At 47.6% G+C, this 16014-nt stretch overlaps 1 protein-coding gene across 1 annotated transcript in view; it reads right to left on the bottom strand.

Annotated features, from left to right (window-relative positions):
* CAPN5 (calpain 5) overlaps positions 1-12559 on the bottom strand; it is a 193196-nt gene extending 180637 nt beyond the window's left edge. The window contains exon 1 of the mRNA XM_029602169.1: positions 12416-12559. The gene's annotated coding sequence lies outside the window, so the exon portion shown is untranslated. The remainder of the gene's footprint in view (positions 1-12415) is intronic.
* Between the last annotated feature and the right edge of the window lie 3455 nt (positions 12560-16014).

Below are 16014 nucleotides of genomic sequence, written 5' to 3'. Positions count from 1 at the left end.
AGGGAAGCTTGCTGGGCAGACTGGATGGGCCATTTGGTCTTTTTCTGCCGTCACTACTATGTCGCAAAACAATATCTGCCAACAGATTTGATATTTTTAAGAGATAAGCAGCTCTGGAATCATTAATATACAAACTGGATTTTTATAATTCTCTGGCACTTATGAATTCGCCAAGAGAGATGCACAATAATAAAATATTTTAAAACAGGAAAACAATATCCTGAAGCCTGTGCCTCAGACAACAATGCCTCCATCTTTGCTGCTCATTCAGGATGTTGATTGCACAATTCCTGCCAAAACCTATTAATTACATCACAGGACAAGCTGCATCCCACAAGCCCAAACCACCGATCCTCTCATGTGTCAAACAAACCACAGGTCCAACCGAGTCACACAGACTCATGGGAAGATTAACAGTTTGGGAAAAACAAACACATTTACTGTGCTCGTAATCGTAGTTAAGGGTCCAATTGGAAGAGTAAGCAGACAGGGCTAGAAGGGACCTCCCACAGGCCAGCTGCTCCATTTTCTGGTCTTCAGGCTCGATCCACCGTCCTGTCCCTGAAACCTGCTCTTCCAATCCCTGGCAACAGATTCCACCACCTCCTTAAGCATCCCCCGTCCTCTCTCAGGCCGCAGTAGGATAGGGGCCACCTCGGCCACTATATTGCTCCCTGTGGCCGCGGTGTGATGGGCTGAGCCACGGCCACGTTGAGAGCCTCTCTTCCTCTGTTCTTGCGGTGTTCAGGGTGTCCCAGGCAACCGCCCAGCCCAAAAAAACTGGCCTCATCTTTAATGTTCGTGAACACTGCCATCAAGACCCCCACCCACTCTGGCTTTTCCTCCTTACACTACGTGAACTCAACCGCTCCAGTCTTCCTTCACAGGCCATGTTTTATGTTGACTTCTGGTAATTTCCACATCTTGCAGTTTGACGGATTCCCGTAAGGTAAAACTCTGATATGGTCCAATAGTAACTATTAGTTACCTATTTCTAGCAGTTTCTGCCCCTTCACGAATAATCATTTCCGCTACGTCCAGTCTCTGCTTCTCTAAACGTTTTACCGCCGACAGTAAGCAACTCCTACGTGATCTGCGTAGCGAGATCAGCTTCAACTTGACCTTGAAAGAGAGAAAGTGAAAGCCCACACAAGAGGGCCAACGGTCCGCTTTCTAAAATGCTCCCCGCGCCCCTCCCCCCCCCTCCATAGAAAAGGCACTAAAGATTGGTTATGCACGTAGGCCCGCACACCCAGGCACCTGGGAATGGGGCTCTGCTTAGCTCTACGCCACTGGGCAAGTCCCTTTTTTTTTTTTTTTCCAACCCCAAAAAGTTTCTACCTGCTTCTTTTGTGTTTCCAGAACAACTGGAACTGGGGCTGGGATCCGGCACCGTGAGCCTTTATTCACAATTACCTGGGGATTTTTCTGGACCTCTTGCGGCGCTGAGACAGCCAGCGTGCGTATGTGCGTGGGGGGGGGAGGGGGAGGTCACCCCTCCCCCCCCCCCCGTGGACGTGCACCGTCCGGTTCTCCTTCAAAGACACGGCCGCACGCAGCCAGAGGGGGGAGAGATTCCTTACGCTGTTAGCGGGGCGGAGGCGGCGTGGTGACCCCCGCCCGGTGCCCGAGGCGAGCGCCAGTCTTGTCCACCCCTACCAGCGGTCCTGGATCCCCTTCCCCCCCCCCCCCCATTTTATATCGCCTCCCAGCTCGCTAGATTTTAGTTTTACCTTTTCACAGGGCCCCGGTGCGCTAAACACGATCATTTTTAAAAGTGCACCAACTTTACTTTCCTGTTTTTAACTTTGCAACATGGGAGGCTCTTTTGCTCCAGGCCCACGAGAGAAGGCCCCTGTCCCGGGACCAGAAAGCCCGCTACAGACCCCCGCTATACTTACCTTTCTTGGCTCCTCCTGACTCCATGCCAGCCTGGGGTTCACCTCAGGACACTAAACCAGCTAAAGCCCCGCAATTTTTAAGTGGCCAGAACTGAAGACAGGAAGACCCAAGCATGGAAAGTAGAGTGGGGGACATCGGAGGTGCTGGAGGCTCTCTGCTCCCATGAAAGCATGGTTTGGGGGTGCCAGGATCTCTGAGCCGGGGTGCACCCAGTCTCATGTACCCCGGAGCTAAAGCTCACAGGGTTATTTTCTCCCCGTATCTTTATTACTGTAAGTGATTACACCGCATAAAGAGGAAAAAATTCATATCACCAAATACGCACATCCAAGACGTAACCTTACAGCTTATAACCGACATGAGGCTCACACTTCTGTGATTTATGTTCCCCATCACTTCCCTCCCGAGAAAGCATTCACACCCTACCCTGTCTGCAGGGCTCACCCAAACCCAATTACAGTAGGACTCCAGTTACTACGCCGTCTCAAGTCTTTTTCCACAGCTCAGAACGTTCGCTATGACCCAATACGTCTCTTTGTCAAAGCATTTCCATCGTTGCATGAGTCTGCATTTCAGTTTTCCGTACCAAAACGATGGCGATGCATCAGAACACCACGATTCTCTTTGCAACAGTTAAGAGCGACCCATAAAAATCTCGCTCCTCCTGCTGGTAACCGCGTATCTTCACCAAAACTGTGCAACGTGTCAACGCGCCACTCCAGCCAATGGTCTCATCTAATACATCGTGAATTTGTTTCCCATGCACTTGCACCTTAGGTCCCTCAGAAAAACAGAGCACAATCCGCCACCTGGTTACGACATTTTAAATAAGGGTCATTACCCCGAAGCTCCATTTGTGCCCCCCCTTGTTCTCGTTAAATACACCCCATGTGAGATCTTGAATTGTATCTCTCTCTCAAATTAGCCAGCCAAGGATTTCTCTACAATGCCGTAAACGCTTCATTCCATGTCAGCAACTTGAAGAATCAGATCTAAATCCTCCCCACCAACACCGCCAGTTTCTCTGATGACCGTCTTGAAATCTCCTACTCCGGTTCATCCAAATACACATTTTATTACATTTTGGCATGGTTTCCGTAAAACATTTCTTGTAGTAAAAGGCAATCTAGCGGTCATTCCCTTTTTGTGAGGCAGATGGCAAACTTGGGGATATTCCACTCTTCCCGCAGCTGTCAAAGCTCCTGGTGGACAAGTTGCCCCAAACAATACAACACTTGCTCTTTCCAGACCTGAAAGATGTGATCCCTTCCCCCCCCCCCCCCCCCCCCCGAAATTCAGGGTTCCCCATACATTTTTTTTTTTTTAATGCTTGAAATTAAAAAAAAAAAAATGTACTTCATTTCTGACTGAGAAGTTAACTTGCATTTCTGGGGCCAGCCTTAGTCTATGCTGCTGTGCCAGTGTGGACCCAGACCAGCGGGGTTCCTGGGTATTGTTGTCCACGGCTAGGACCTCTGCACCCAGGAGCTCCATGTCCGGGACCACAGTAGCCACCAGAAATGCCAATACGTTTTACTCCACTTCTGACCCAGGAGTTAAAATTTCCAGCATTAAAAAACTAAAAAAAATCTGTTAAACCTTCAGTGCTTTAACACACCACCTGCACTGGGGAGTAGTAATCCCTACACCTAAACAGGATTTGTATGGAAGCAGCTTGCTTCTTTTTAGCTCATATTGTTTGAATGGTAAAAAACCTTAAGACTTTAGTTTAATTCACAAAAATATACATGAAAAGGTAGCACACCTCATTACATTGATCCCTATGCCTGCAATCGAGCAGACAGATTGCCACTGCTCTAGCTCTGGTGGAAACTGCTCTTTCAACACACACACACACACACACACACACACACACACAGCGTGTTAGTCCAAAGCCTGAAAGCTAATAGCAACACAAACTCCCGTCATTACCAGGCATTCTGTGAAAGAATACAAAACCCTGCAAAATACACACAATACGATGCAGCCATTGCAAACCAGCACAAACACCCACCAAGCCTGCCTCTGACAAGGTGGCAATGTAAATACTGCAACACGCCCTAGTACACCAATATACTGCCTATTGAGAAGTGCAGATTGGGAAACAGAACAAGCTGCACTGATATAGAGCCCCACCTCAGCAGAATCCCTCCCCTTCACGACCCTCACCAGACACAGAATAAGTGACCACAGAGTAAAAACAGATATATGCAGACAAAATAAAAAAAAACAAAAAAAACACAGAACTGAAAAACGACAAAAAGCCAGACTCTGTATGCAATGCAACACAGGAGCAACCTAAAGAGAAATGCATTTCTTCCTGTTCTGTGCAACATGCAAACATCTCAAACTTGCACATTTCCCAAGGCTGACAGGGATAATGAACGACTCCCCACAAAAGACTGCATAACCCTAGGGGGAACGAGGAGAAGCAACAGCAAAATGCATGGGGTATCCTGCTCACAAGGCCAGAAACGAAACCCAACCAGGGACAATACAGACCAGAACCAAAGCCCAGCTATTGACCTTTCTATACACTGTAATTTTAGCTTACTGCTATTATTGCTACTATGTTGTAAATGTTCACCCTGATTTTTTTTTTTCATTTTATGTATTACTTTGGCAACATTACCATGCCAATAAAAAGTTATGAGTATCTGAAAGCTGGTCGTGCATTAGGTTGTCAAGTGTCAGGCAATAAACTTCTAGACATGAGCAGTTCCTGAGGGCCCTTACGTAAATTCTGTAAACTTTATATTGGTCAAATACACATTTACATGCCAGGTCGTAAGTTATTGACATTTTAAATTAAGAACCAAAAGTTAGATGTACAATATCATGCAGAAATTTTTAAATATTTTGAGCCGAATTTCCCTAGACATTCAATTGTAAGAGTGTCCCTTCCACTCGCTCTCCCTTACTCCCCCTGGCCTCTTTGCCCTCTCAGGCCTCAAATCCTCCACCTGCCCAAGTCTCTCTTCCCCTCCACCTCTAGGCTCAACCCCTTCCAACTCTATCCGGCACAGTCCCACAGTTTGACCCCGTTCTCAGTACTGCCCCTCAACCACGGCTCCTCTGTCTCTCCCTCTCTCACACACATGCTCACTCTCTCTCATACACATAAACACACCCTCATACAGGCTCCCTCACTCTCTCGCACCATACACTCTCCTCTCGCACACATACACACCCCCTCATACAGGGCCCTCTCTCTTGCAAGCTCCCTTTCTCTTTCACACATACATCCTCACACAGGCTACCTATGTCTCTCTCTCACGCACCCGTTCACACAGGCTCTCACACATACACAATCCCTTCACACAAGCTAGCACCCTCACATACACACAAGCTCCCAATCTCTCACACACATATACACTCCTTCACAATCTCCTCATATAGACTCCCTCTCTCTGAAACCCACACTCAAGCATCCCCCCCTGCTCTCTTACCTCCCATACTCTCTCTCTCTCTCTCACCCTCCCTCACACACATTCTCTCTCACAGAGGCCTTCCATCTTTGCCATGAGCGGAGCACGTCCCACAGCACACAGTATGCGCTCCGTTCACGGCATGCCGGGATCTCCTCTGCTATTTTCTGCGCAGAATTTGTCAGTAGCGCAGAATTCCCCCAGGACTAACCAATGGAGGAAGAGAACAGACTTAAAGAGGGAGAGATATCCTGCAAAACAAATCAATCAACCTCCTAGAGGTGGCATCTGGGATATGTTCTTGGAAGTGAGCACTTTTATTACTGGGCAGACTGGAAGGGCCAACTGGTCATCATCTGCTATCATTCACTAAAACTGGATACTGAATCGCGGGTTAGACTTATGCATCCAAAATGGATTAAAAACAGGGTAACCGCGGCCGCGCTTTACTGTATCGGCCTGTCAGTTACTGTATTACCTTCCTCCTGTTTCCTATAATTATATATATATTCGGGGTAAAATGCAAATCAAATGCACATCCAGTAATAAAACAGACATTCTTCTGGGGACTTGGTGTGAAGATCCGATGCTGAAGCTTGCAGGCCCTTGCAGCAAGGCTCTCCAGGATAAGAAATTGGTCATAACGCAAAAAATAAAATTTAAAACACATAACAGACACCTAAGAGACTGCCTGATCTACCAAGATTCAGCAAGACTGTCGCAAAAAGCAGTAAGACTGCAGCTTTGATGGAAGTGCAGCAGGCTGTTCAACCCTGCATGAAGCAAAACCCAATTATTGCCAAGGGATCTCCAAATCCTTTCCTTTGTGTGTATATAAATTGAGCTAATAGCTTGCTTTTCTAACAAGGTTACAGCCCCTAAAAAACATTTCTGCATCCTGCAGGCCCCCAAGCAGAACAGCTAAAAAGGCGCACAGAGTGCATTATTGAATAAGATGTTATTAGTATAACTGCGTGCACGGCCGATTCCTGGAAGCAGGAGGCTCTGGAACATACCAGAGTTCATTAGCAGGCAGTAACGAGGCACAGAGCCCCAGTCCGAGTGCCGGGGATGAGAGGGCTTTCATGAACCACCAGGATTCATAAAATACGGAAGTCACGTGGCCTGTATGAGTGGGCCACTTCTGGGAGAAGCGTAACTGAATACAGGCACCACCCCTGATGAGAAACCTGTCCCAGCAACTTAATATTGCACTGGAAATCAATAGAAGCATTCATTTAGGCTCTTCTATTAGTGCAGATCTGCAAGCAGAGAAGGGGAAAGCAGTCACTTTCATGGTCCACGTCTCCTGCCAGCTTTGCCTGTGGATGCAGCAGCAGAGACAAAGTGTCCTGGGTCCACGATTAAGATTACTTGGATCGAGCAAGGGAGCTACCTGTCTACCCTGCAGGACAGCAGGAAGGGTCTGACAGAACACGCCTCAATCCTTCCGCAATTTAAAAAGTGGTTTGACACCAAGGCCGATAAGAATGGCAGATCAGTGGCAGATCTGGGTTTGATTTCTGAACCCCAGGCCCGTAGAACATGGGGGGGGGGGGGAGGAGGATCTCTGCCACCGTTCTTACTGGTCCGACGGCGCCAACATCCTGGGTCCCTAAGAGAGGGTCATGGGCTGTGGCCCCTTGGCTGAGAGCCGACGCTGCAACAACTGGGCTAGAACAGAGCCGGGTTTAAAGAAAAAAAAAAGTCACCGGCAAAAGCCCAGATGGTTTAGTCGAGAATGAGGATTCACGCCACCTTCTGAGTCCCAGCAGAGACCGGTTCCAACCGGGCTGGAAGTCCAAAAGAGCAAATGGAAAAATATTTCCTGGTTGGAGGTGGGGGGAAGGGTCCCTAAACCAATTTCTGAAAAATGTACAGGAAGAAAGTTGAAGAAAGACCGAGATGTAGTTTCACACAGGCAGAGATCCACTCCCAAGGATTTCAAAACACCTCCAACGCCACCCGAAGCAGCAACCCGGTTAATGCCAAATTGTACCGGCACAGGGCTTCGGATATGATACCCAGAAGTCCTACCAGTTCCCCTCTACAGCCCTGGTTTAGGGAAAAAAAAAAAAAGTCCTCTTCCCCCAAGTTATTACGAAAGAAAAAAACTCTGCCGTAGCACAACCTCTCTCTACCAACCTGCCTGCTCGTTAGAAGGGGGAAACCTCAGCGCCGGGCTGACGGCCAGCGAGGGGCTCCTAACCCAAAAGTGCCAGAGCAAGAGGCTGTTCCACCTGCCCACAGCGTTTCCTCCTCCTCTGAGCCTGCGGCACAGATACTTCATGTCACAGACTCGATGGCTGAAGACAGACTGAACACAGCCTCGGGGGAAAGGAACGTTTTCCTCTCTCTCTGAGAAAATTAAAACACACACACACACAGGCGGTCTATCTGTGGGTCTTCAGGACCCCTAGAGGGAGAAAGTCCTAGGGGGAATCTGTGAAGATAAAGCCTTGGACCCCCTTATAAACAAGGCACACCCCTCCCCCCCTTACCTAGGCTTCCTTATCCCCTCCCCATCCCACCCCATTCCTGCCTTTAGGACCCTAACAAGGCACCACACACCTGTGACAAACACGTTCACGAGGTCACTGCTGAACCACCAAACCCCACCGTAACACACACACTGCTATCCACCTGGTGAAAGCAAACACAACCCAGTTTTAAAAGCCATTTCTCTCAAAACACTGTTCCTGAAGGGAGACCCGCCCTTTTTTTTTTTTTTGTCATCCCGACCTAATGCACGTTGGCACCTGTAGTGCCAATTTTAAATAGAAAAAGCAAGACTACAAATACCAGAATGCACTGGGGTGGAAATTCAAAACCATCAGAAATGGTCAGAGCCCTGGCAGCGGAACAAGGGGCTTATCTGGCTCTCCACCTTCCTCCTCCCTTCTCACCCGCTGGAGAGCTGCTCGTGGGAGGTTTCAGGAGGACAACGAGGCAATCCGCGGGCACCTCATGGAGGACCCCAAGGCTGTTTTCAGGAAGAACAGAAGGAAAAAAAAAATGTAAATGGGAGGCTGCCCAAGACAAAGGAAAAACTAGCTCGGGCTAGGGTTTTTGGGGGGTTTTTCCCCACCTAAGGAAATAGAGCAGTTTGATATGCCCCATTGTCTCGCGACACGGCGCACAGCAGAACTGCAGGCATGACCGAGTTTCAAACGAGACCACCAACTCTTTAAGCCCCAAATCAACTCTGTGACTTCGAAGTGCAAACTTCCCTAACGCTGCGACAACTCCCCTTACTTGTCTCTACTTTTTAAAGTTACTTAGTAAGGAAGGGCTAAGTCCACTGCTAAAAGACCCCCTACCTCGCCTCATCGTGGCCGTGACCTCCTTTCTTGAGGCGACAAGGATCACGGGATAAGCCGGGGTTCAGATTCAACAAGGGGGAAATCCAACGGGTTCGGAACCCATAAAGAAAAAAAGAAAAAAAAAAAAGAAAAGCATCAGGCCCCGGATGTTGCACAAAACGTTTGCAACAGGCGTGGGGCCTCCTGCTCTACCCCACTGACCCCCTACGGCCAGATGAACTTTCAGCACATCCACAATGAATACGCAAGTGATACAGTTACCTCACTATTTATCCCGTCCTTCCAAGATCGCTCAGAGCTAATTAAACATAAAAATGCTCTACTTCTGTTACACTCAAAACAAAGTCAAACAACATAACCAACAATCAACACAGGTTAGTACACAAAAAAGGTTTCTAAACAGCATCTAGGAGACATACGGTCAGATGCTAAGTGCACAGCTTGTGGTAAAAGTTATTCCACAGATTTGAAAGCGTATAGGAAAACCCGCAATTCTGGGTCATAACCAACTTTTAAAGATTTTCGGGGGTGAAACCAACTAGATAATTACCCTCTGGTGCCCACCTCCAATGGAGGTGGAATGCATGGAAACAACCACACAGCCAAATGGGGCTGTGCCCGTATCGAGCTGGGCCTTAAACGCCTTTAAGTTTATTACGGCAAGCAACCAGTGGAGCGTGGTCAGAACGAGCAAAACAAAACAATGTGCTCCGAACCACGCCTGGACGAGCAGGCTTGGCGGAGGCGTTTTGAATTAGCTGTAAAAAAAAAAAAAAATCGTCCTCTAGTTTTTGCTGGGAAAACCCAGAACAGAGGCAGTTACAGCAACCCATGCGTACCCCCTCGATGCCGTACCATATTGGTTCGGTCTGCCGGGTATAAAAAGGAGCCCGATAACTCTCAGCCATGGCAAACAAACAGAAGCCAGGATCCATCATGGAGGAGCCGTGTTATCCAAGGTTAGAGAGGTGCCACACTCTGCAGGCCTGGAATACACGCCTCAGCGTTTGCTTCAGTGGTGACCCTGTCCCGTTTCACACCCGGGAAGGGCGCTATACAATTTGTTTCTTCTTCACCCACAGTACCACTATATTTTTTGTGAGAATTTATTTTGTATGCATCTATCCAAAAGTTTAAATATCTCCTCAGACAGCAATCTAATCTCCCAAATGCCCCATCCCGGTCTACGCCTGGTGGCACATACAATCGAACACTGTCAGCAGACATCTGAAGATTTTTTTTTTTTTTAAAGTAGCTTTTTTTTTTAATTTTTAAATAATCTTTGATCAGGGCTCCAGGTGGAGTGAGGAAGAGTAGCGGGCCTTGTGACACTCCACAGGGTAGAAGATTTCTGACCAGGGAAACAGGCTTCTGTGTTCACAAACTGGGCAGACCATATACGTGCCTTCCCCAGTATTGCCTGTCGTAGCCAAGAGATCTAAAAGAATATCATCGTGTACTATGCTGATCACCACGCTTGTCCAAAAGAACAAGAATCAAATCGTTTGATTTATCCACCTCCGACATGCACCGGAGACCCAGTATATGCAAATCTCCTGCGTGCACAACCATCGTGGGCTATCCTGAAAACCCAACTGTCTGTGGGGTCCCCAAAGGAAGCCCTGGGGAAGAGCAATCAAGATTATGAAGCCACTAGGCCACTCTCCTTCAAGCTCAGCTAAGGGAATTGCTTTGGATAGCTCAGCTGTAAGGGGGTCCTTGGTTTGGAGCTGGAGAGGGATGGACCGATCCGGGCATGCAGATTTAAAAAAAAACATTTAGGCCAAAGCAGTGCAGGATTCACGTGGATAATATTTGCAGACAAGATGCTCACTCAGAAAGCCGCAGTACATATACAGATAACAGACAGCTGGCCAGGCAGCGCCTTGCTGGTAACTCGCACTGCATGAAAATACATGGACAGGAGAAGGTTACGTTATGGGATACAGAAAGAGATTCCCCTGTATGGCACTTTCATTCAAATAATATCTGAGGCAAACCTGACAGCTCTGTGCTGGCAGCAACTTGCTACAAAAAAAAAAAAAAAAAAGAAGAAATCCCAGCTCAGACAATTATAAAATATAAAGGCATGCAGCGCTGGATTGTTGTGTATTGTGTGTGTGTGTGTAATGCTCACATAGCACTGACTGAGATCACAAGGGAGAAAATGGTACACGAGGCAGGGCACAAGCACGAAAATCAGATAAACCAGGTCAACTTTGGGGGCAACCAGCACCGGGCGGCAGTTATCACAGTAAGAACCTTGCCGGCCAGACTGGATGGACCATTTGGTCTTTTTCTGCCGTCATTACTATGGTAAGAGCACAAGAGAAGCAAGGAGAATCCCTAAAACCAGGGGTCTCAAATCACAGCTCTCCTGGCAGATTCTGCAAGACTCGGGGGGCAAACCGGTTTATTAGTATCAGATTATAGGGAGGGAGGATACACAGGCACGGCCACTGACAGCCAGGTCTTTGCAGCTCAGACCGTGGTTCTCAAGTATTAAGCCATAAAGGGCATCAGGATCCACCTCGGATTAAAGCCCCAGTTAATAGGAGGCCGGCGTTGTTAAAAAAAACAAAAAACGGAGCCTTAATACAGGATCTGCGTTATTCCCGACCAGCAGAACAAGGAGCCACCGACGTTTTCACAGACTGAGTCCTAATGAAGTTGTAATGAACCAAACCTGCTGCTGCTGCCACAGATTGAAAACAAGGATGGCCCACGCTAAAGAAACAAGTGCATTGGTGTGAACAGATCGGGAGGTGTGTGAGCACGGTCAGGCTGAGAACAGGGGCATGAACGACTCTCTCTGCTGTCCAGATACCGCTCCACAACAACGCTCCATGAACTAACGAATTATATCTCCGCCTACAGAAAGCGATCGCTTATCTTCCTGGACCTGGTAAGGAAAAGGCAAGAACTGAGCGACCATCCCCAGTGAATTCAGCTTTCCGGGAAGCAACCACTTATGGGGGAGACAACCCTAGCAGGGACTGCTATACGGAGCCATTTCATGTGTGTCCGGGACACCGCTCCGGGGTCACCCGAGATGTAGATCGTGCATTTAAAGTTCCTTTTTATTCAAGTTTTAATACCAGATCAGAGCAACGAAAACCTGGATTGCTTTTAGTCGAGAACTATGGTGTAGTACTCTAGGATTCCCTAATGACCATAGATGGTCTGAAGGTAAAATTGTTTGCATTTATACAAACACACACACACACACACAAATCAGTTATACGCATAACCTCGTTCTAGGCGGCAACCGCACGCCTTTCTTCTTTACGGCAAACAAAGCATTAACAAAAGCCACTTCTGTCCCCTTGCGGTCGGTCCCCCCCCCGCCGCCGCCGCCGCCGCCTGCTGTAGTAAAAACAGGAGCCGTGCAAAACTTGCACGCAAAGCGAAACCCAACCAGGAACCAGCGCCGGCAGCAAAACACGACCCCATGTGATCTGCCGAGCCCCCCCCAACCGAGAGCCAAACGACCCCGACCACCCTTTCATAGTGAGACCTCGCCCCAACGAGGACGTCCCATGTGCACCTCGAAGCCGAACAATGCATGCAAACCGTAAGACGCCCGGCAGTGCAGGCTAAAAACCCCCAACGGGGTAACTTTCTTCCCCAGGCAGCACGCTTTGCATGCTTTTTTATGATTATTTTTTAGTTGCAACAGTTTTTCCAGCCGCCGCCGCCGCGCTTTCAGCTTTCGCCGGCAGAGGAAGCATGGCTGGGGAGGGAGGGAGTCCGCGCTCTCACCTGTGCCAGTCCCCCGGGAGGATCTCTGCAGCAGGAGGCTCTCTCCAGATGTTAGCGCTGGATCTCCGCCTGCCCGACTCCTGCCTTTGCCGTTCTCCCAGCCGCGCTAGCTCCGCCTCCTCCTCGGGCTCTAGAAGGAGTGGGCGGGGCATGGCAAAGCACTATGGGACGTGTAGTGTTTCCGGGGAGAGGGGGTGGGCAGGGCCCTATTCTGGATTTTGTCGGGGGCGATGGTTGGATAGAGAGGGAAATTTGCCGTTTTTGGGAGGCCGTTTGGGCTGGCACACAATTGCGTTCTTCCATCTCAAGCTCAGTACTGTATTGTCCTAGCTTGGTTTTTATTTTCCTCTTTCAATATTTATTGATTTTATCCGACAAAATACAAGAAAAAATTATATACATTCTAAATCTTCAAAAAGGAAAAAAATCACCAAATACTGTTTTGGGAAAAATCTACCAAAACGATAGCAATATGAAGTTTGTGTAATAAATGAAATTCTAGTCCATTAATGTAACGAAAAAGTCCGAGAAAGAAAAGAATCACACCAAAGTAAGAATCTCAACCCATATAATATCTCTCACCGGGTGGATTAACATTTATTTCATCAACCCTAAATTTCACGCTACCCATTTTAAGATGAAGCCACCGGTGGCGCCCTCTGTATTAGATTTTTAAACGTACACAAAGTACAACACCTTGCATTAAGATTGCCAGCTAGCTCCAGCTTTTCAGGAGAGGCTGATCCAGTCCTGATTTTACCCCCACTAAATGCAGGCAAGTATTGCTTTTCTTAGACTTATTTCAAGGCATTGTTCCCAAAAATCCACCAGGTTGCTCTTCTTAAGAGAGCCTATTTCAGCCCAGAACAAAACGAATCGGGGAGGAAGGCGAATTAGCCCCCCCCCCCCCCCAAAAAAAACAATGAACACCAACTGATGCGACCCTGCATCCCGCAGGGTACACAAAGGAGGACTGAAGCAAACTCACAGGTGGTATGCATGACTAGCTGCAAGGATGCCAGAGCTCATGAGCCTTGAGCAGGAGAAGTGGGAAAAGGGAGGAAAATCGCCCACTGCTTAGATGTTCCAGAGACCACCTGCATGATGGACCAGGGAAGAGGGGATGGGGAGGGGGTTGGGATGCCGTAACCCAGGCAGGGGGGCTTTGGGGTTGCTCCCAGTTGCCCACATGGGACCCCAAGCTTCTTAAGAGAGCTTGCACAAGGAAATAAGAAACTACAAGTCCCTGTATGCAGTGGGATAAAACCAGGACTGGATCAGCCTGTCCTGAAAATCTGAAGCCAGTTGACAACCACCCTACTTGCATATAGAAACACGTGGGGATCTACATAAAAAAATAAACAATAATTACACAATACTTGATATAGGGAAATAAAACCTAATATAGATTCCCATTACTCGGACATAAAATTAGGAGACCTGAGGAAACAAGTTGTAAAGAAACTAGCCTAACATGAGACATCCTGCTTGATTTGCTTGCCTTAAAAATTCACAAGTGACACATGCATCACGCACCATGGCACGAGTTCTGAATATTTGTATTATGTATATACACACACATGCGCATGCATGCACACACACAAAACAAAAGTTAATATTTAAAAGTATGTGGGTAATTTTCATAATTGTATGGTTTGGGGCTAAGTCCACGGGTACTTTTAACCATGGGCTTTGCACCAGTTCTCAAAGTGAAAGTATGAGCATATATTATTCCCTTTGAACCAGGTGTAGTTTTAGGCCTTTTTAGGGTTGGGCAACATTCAAAAGCTCTTTTGTCCAGGTAAATCAGTATTCACCCACATAAATGACTTTGTTCAATTGTCCTCTCTATGTCCAAATTATGTGTTTTTAACCAAGATGGCATTTGACAGTAACTGCTAGCGAGCACACCAGGGATATACCGCTTATGTGTAGGCTGCAGCTGAGGCATCGTAAGGGTCCGTCTAAGTCACCCCGGGAGAAGATTGACAATTCGAAACACTGCATCCTCGGGTTCATTTGTTTAGTTTCTGACAGCTGACCATTTCTTTTGTGGAATCTCACATGATAAGAATTGGGCTTCTGAAACTCGAGATACATATTCTGAAGCTTAGCAGCTAGCATGTTTCAAGAAGATTACCAGACGTGAAATCAAGTTAAGCTTTGGGACTTTTGATACATATTTTTATCTGCTAAACTGAAAAAAAAATTTTTTAAAAGAAGGATGAGATGACAAATATTACAGTCTCTTAATGAGCAATAATTAAAATTCCTTGAGCACACAAATAAGGGCTAAGTCATACAACTGATTTCTGCAGTCCCAGTGCTAGCATATGAAGGTCAGATAAACTCTCTTAATGAGGTTATAAATAAAATTCTGTGTGCACATAAGAGCACTGCTACTGTTAAGAGGAGTGAGATCTTGGTTAGAAATATATATTCTTTTTTTCCCCAAAGTTTCTTTATCTTATAGTACAATTACTGATTGTGATTTTACAGGATTGTTCTGGAAAGGGATCATGGTGGGATCATCATGAACACTGAGTTCAATTATCAAAATCTCAGGGCAAGGGGGAGGGGGATTGGGAAGGGAAGAGATGGTGGTCAGCCTACTGGCCTGAAATTTAAATGTGGGCGGGGGTGTGTGGAGGGAGGGGAGGGGATGCACAAGGCTGAGGGTTTGCCTAGGGTGCCCTGATTTGGTGTAAGTTAGCTCCACGGGCCTCGTTGGTATTGCAGAGTTACCTTCGCTATGTTACGAAGTGGGATTTGCAGGTTGGGGAGGGGGTCAGAAGAAGGGCCGCCAGGCTTGTGAGCCCGCGACAGAACTGCTGCTTAAAGGGAGCTCCTATCTGCGACTTGTAAAGGAGAATTTCCAGTGTTTCCTGCTGTGGAGAAGGAGACCTGCAACTTTCCCGGATACAGGGAAAATCCCAACTGTGGGAGCATCGCTAGGGGCACCTCTACTCCCATCCCACCCCATGGTCTGCAGATTCCACGACTGAAAAATCATTGACAGTAGGTTTGGATATTTCTTTTTGGGGAGGAGTCCCCTTTTCTATATGGATGGCACTGGGGAAAAAAATGTACCATCTACCAAGTCATCCATCTATGTCCTAACCTGTGCAACATGGAGGTACGTTTAGGGCTCCTACTTACGTACCTGAATTTAACACCGTGGATGGAGTAGGATGGTGATAAAAGGATAGGGGGCCAACCCCTGGTAAGGTACATTGGGAACGCAGAGCGTGCCAGGTGACTCCTTCACCACCTTTCCCAGGAGCGGCCGAGAGGCTTTCTTTAGTTCATTCAGCCGCGTCACATATTTCCACACGGCCCGTGTGATGCAGAAGAACCTGAAGTGCCCATTGCGGCTTCTGTTATTTTCAGCCAGTCAGCGACGAGCTGACCTCTCCTTGTTGAATATAAAATGGAGCACGACTCATGCCGCGAGGCAAAGGAGTTTAAGGGGGACCTCGCCATCCCACCCGGGAGCACGGCTAGGATGCTGGTGGTTGGCATGGTTGCATTGGTGAGGGTGTTGATAAACCATCCACGGAGATACATAATCAGCAGGAGATTGCATGGAACATAGGAAA

The sequence above is a fragment of the Rhinatrema bivittatum genome, chromosome 5, assembly GCF_901001135.1.
Source record: "Rhinatrema bivittatum chromosome 5, aRhiBiv1.1, whole genome shotgun sequence".
Lineage (NCBI taxonomy): Eukaryota > Metazoa > Chordata > Amphibia > Gymnophiona > Rhinatrematidae > Rhinatrema > Rhinatrema bivittatum.
The sequence above is the reverse complement of the archived record's forward strand: the minus strand, read 5'-3'. Positions and strand labels throughout refer to the sequence as shown.